Source organism: Octodon degus, unplaced genomic scaffold (genome assembly GCF_000260255.1).
Source record: "Octodon degus isolate 3935 unplaced genomic scaffold, OctDeg1.0 scaffold00041, whole genome shotgun sequence".
Taxonomy (NCBI): domain Eukaryota; kingdom Metazoa; phylum Chordata; class Mammalia; order Rodentia; family Octodontidae; genus Octodon; species Octodon degus.
The window spans coordinates 9728897-9733849 of record NW_004524617.1 but is presented as its reverse complement, the minus strand read 5'-3'; positions in this window follow the sequence as shown (position 1 = coordinate 9733849).

Genomic DNA, 4953 nt, shown 5'->3' with positions numbered 1-4953 from the left:
CAACCGTAAGTCAATACATCTCAATTCTAAACATCAATGTAAAAGGACTCAATTCACCAACTAAGAGAAATAGACTGACACAGTGGATTAGGAAACAAAAATCCAAAAGTACGTTGTATAGAAGAAACACATTTAACTCATAAAGACATTCTTAGGCTGAAAGTCAAAGGAAGTAGCACAATACCACATGACCCAGCACTTCAGAAAAAAGCAGGGGTAGCAATCCTATTCTCAGACAGTCTCAGCTTCAAACCAACAATGATCAAGCGAAATAAAGAAGGCCAATATATACTGGTTAGGGGAAAAATTTAAGAGGAAGAGGTAACGGTCATAAATATATATGCAACAAACACGGGAGCACCCAACTATATAAAGCAAATCTTAATGAATATTAAAAATCTAATATGGAACACCACAATTTTAAGAGGAGACCTTAACACGCCCTTATCTTCAAAAGATTGGTCAAGAAGACAAAAACTTATCAAAGAAACAGCAGAACTGAACCAGAGCTTGATACAAATGGACTTGGTGGACATATACAGAGTGTGCCACCTAAACACAGCTGAATACACATTTTTCTCAGCTGCACATGGGTCACTTTCTAAAATAGACTACATACTGGACCATATGTCATGCTTAAGGATATGTAAGAAAACAGAAATTATCCCATGCACATTATCTGACCACAGTGCAATGAAAGTGGAAATAAATGACAAAAGAAACCAGAAAAAACATTGAATACATGAAAATTAAATGACACCCTACTCAGCAACCAATGGGTCACAGATGAAATTAAACAAGAAATTCAATAATATCTACAATTTATAGAAAATTAAAGCAAAATTTATGGGAATTCATGGGATACGATAAAAGCAGTTCTCAGAGGGAAATTAATAGTTGTGAACTCACACATTAGGAAAACAGAATGAGAATAAATAAACACCCTAATGCTGCACCTTCAACAACTAGAAAAGGAAGAGCAAACCAAACCCAGGAACCAAAGACAGGAGGAAATCATAAAGATTAGAGCAGAAATTAATTCAATTGAAATGAAGACAACAATTCAAAGAATTAAAAAAGCAAAAATCTAGTTCTTTGAAAGATTAAATAAAATTGAAAAGCCCCTAGCTAACCTCATCAAAAAGAGGAAAGAAAGAATTCAAATATAAGCAATAAGGAATTAAAAGTGTGTAATTACCACAGACTCAGTGGAAATTCAGATTATCAATAGCTACTTTGAGGATCTTTACTCTCACGGAATGGGAGACACAGAAGAAATGGATAGATTCCTAGAAAGTTACAAATTGCCACAACTGAATCAACAAGATATAACAACTCCCAATAGCCCAATAACAGCCAATGAAATACGAGATGTAGTTAAAAACCTACCAACAAAGAAAAGTGCAGATCCGGATGGATTCACAGATGAATTCTACAAGTCATTTACAGAAGATGTAGTCCCTATACTCCTCAAACTCTTCCATGAAATTGAAAAGGAAGCAATCCTACCAAAATCATTCCTGGAGGCAAGTATTATACTGATACCAAAACAAGGGAAATATGTAACTAAGAAAGAGAACTACAGGCCTATCTCCCTCATGAACATAGATGCCAAAATCCTCAATAAAATCCTAGCAAATGGAATACAGCAAATCCTCAAGAAGATCATACACCATGACGAAGTAGGATTTATCCCAGGGATGCAAGGATGGTTCAATATTCGAAAATCTATAAATGTAAAACACTATATCAATTGAGGGAATACTAAAAACCACATGATCATCTCCATTGATGCCGAAAAGGCTTTTGACAAAGTCCAACACTCATTCACGTTGAAAGTCTTACAGAAAATTGGAATAGATGCCCTCTACTTCAATCTGGCAAAAGCCATTTATGAAAACCCAACAGTTAACATAATCCTAAATGGGGAAAATTTGGAATCTTTTACTCTTAGATCTGGTACAAGACAAGGATGTCCTCTATCACCACTCCTATTCAATATAGTTCTGGAATCATTAGCTACAGCCATTAGACAAGAGAAAGAAATAAAAGGAATAAGAATAAGCAAAGAAGAAGTTAAATTATCTTTATTTGCAGATGATGTTGTACTTTACTTTTAAGAGCCAAAAAACTCCACCAAGAAGCTACTACATTTAACACAGAAATTCAGTATCATAGCAGGTTATAAAGTCAATACCCAAAAGTCAATAGCATTTCTCTACACAGACAACAAACACACTGAGAGGGAAATTATAAAAACTATACAATTTACAATAGCGTAAAGGAAAATGGAATACCTTGGAATTCATCTAACTAAAGAAGTCAAAGTTCTTTTCAAGGAAAATTACAGTACTCTTAAAAAAGAGTTCATATATGATTTCAGAAAATGGAAAGATATTCCATCCTCCTGGATAGGAAGAACCAACATTGTGAAGATGGCCATACTCCCAAAATTGCTGTACAGATTGAATGCAATTCCTATCAGACTACCACCGACATACCTCACTGACATAAAGAAATCATTCCTAAAATTTATCTGGAACCTGAAAAGACAAGAATAGCAAAGGCAATTCTGAGCAATAAAGGCAAGGCAGGAGGAATTACAATTCCTGACTTGAAATTATACTACAAGGCTACTGTGATAAAATCAGCATGGTATTGGCAACAAAATAGGCCTGACAATCAATGGAATAGATTAGAAGATGAAGAAGCCCATACCAAAATACTCAATCAACTTTTCTTTGACATAGGGGCCAAACATACTCACTGGAAGAAAGATAACCTCTTTAACAAATGATACTGGAAAAACTGGCTCTCTACATGCCGTAAATTCAAACTTGACCCAGGTCTATCACGATGCACTAAACTAAAGTCAAAATGGATTAAAGATCTAAACATTAAAGCAGAGACACTAAATCTCCTGGAAGAGAAAGTGGGAAGAACTCTTGAAGACATTGGGGTAGGCAAAGAGTTCATGGACAAAAATCGAATTACAGGGGAAACAGTTGAAAGAATTAACAAGTGGGACCTGCCCTTACTGAGAAATTTTTTCAGGTCAAAAGAAATTACCAACAAAGGGAAAAGGTAAACCACAAATTTGGAAAAAATCATGACAAATAAGTACTCAGATAAAGCTCTGCTCTCTAGAATTTATAAAGAACTAAAAAAACACTAGGGTCCCAAAGTTTAAAGACCCAATCCAGAAATGGACATCTGAGAAGAACACACACTTCTCAGAGGAAGAAATTAAGGAAGCAAATAAATATATGAAAACATGCTCCACATCACTATCCATCCACAAAGTACAAATTACAACAACATTGCGATATCATCTCACCCCAAAAAAGAATGGCTATCTTAAAGAAATCACCCAACAACAAATGTTGGAAAGGCTGTGGGGAAAAAGGAACCCTTCTCCACTGCTGGTGGGAATGTAGACTGGTGCAACCGGTATGGAAATCAGTATGGAGACTCCTTAGAAAGGTTGGATTGAAAATCCCATTTAAACAAGCTATTTCTCTACAGGGAATTTTCCCAGAGCATCTGAAAATGTCATATAGTGATATATGTGTACCTATGTTTATAGCAGCATAATTTGTGATAGCGTAATCTTGGAAACAACCAAGATGCCTATCACCTGAGGAATGGTTGAAAAAGATGTGGTATTTTTACACAATGGAGTATTTTCAGCTATTAAGAATGATAAACTCGAAGCCTTTATATTGAAGTGGACGCCACTTGAACATATACTCATAAGTGAAATAAACAAGACACGCATGTATAAATATCGTATAGTTTCCATAGGATAAGAACTCAAAATAAGAAATACAAATACAAAGGTATAATACAAGTAAAAGTAAAGCATGATCTCAAGGACTAACTAATCAAGAGAGGGAAAGGAGAAGAGCTCGGAACTTGATATTGTCAAGCCATAGAGTTATATGTAAAAGATGAGCAAGGCAATGATCCTGAGAATATTCAGAAGATTCTTTAATCTAGCAGTTAATTGGAAAGATTCTCACCCTGAGTAACTATATATACTGATACCTGTGAACCAAGCTACTGCACTGCAGATGGTAATTTGTAATAGTAGTTTACTGCTTGGAGAGCCTGTCATTTTGGTCTTCTGGATACAGGCTGCTTGTTGCTGTTATGATGTCTGTTGGTAAATGATTGTTCAAAAAGTAGGGGTTGGTGAATGAAAGAATGAGACAGGAAAAGGAATATTTTTGAATTGTCCTACTTCAAGGTTGTACATGGTGAGATTTTGGGACTTATGTGTAAACATAAGAAGTATATTATTCTTTATGCCTATTTTTAAAATATATTCTAATTTTTAAATGTTTTTTATTATAGGGGGGACTTAAAGTTCAACATATCAATACTTGATGAAAAATACCTGTTCCATATTATGCCTAAAATGTTTGATATACAGATAAATAGTGAGGTTGAGTGTAACAGCCTAAGTTGTATGGTAATAATAGTAGCTTGTCTTCTGGATGGTTAACAACCTAAGTTTGTAAACCAAAATTAGAGAAAAAGGAGGGCTGCAAGGAAAGCCAACATTTTGTCCCTAGCCTTCTAAGGTCAGTTAATACTCAGGACATATGAGAACTTGTACTGTAAATCATGTAACTCAGTATTGTCCCAATTTTTCTCATCAAGGAGATTATGGGGCCAAAGAGGAAAGTGATCAATGATGTAGAGTGTGCCTGAGGAGAGTCACATGGAAAGAAAATATTCGTTCAAGCTTTCCCAGAGGGCACATTGGCCAAGCAATAGCCGTGACTCATCCACATGGCTGACACTGATAATGGTTCTACAATCTGAGGTACAGGATCTCAGGATAAGTCCTGATGGGATTTCACTGACCTTATCAGACCCAAAAGCTACAACTCTTGTTGCATAGGTCCTGCTTTACCTTGGTCTTAACCATCCAGCAGAAAAGTATAA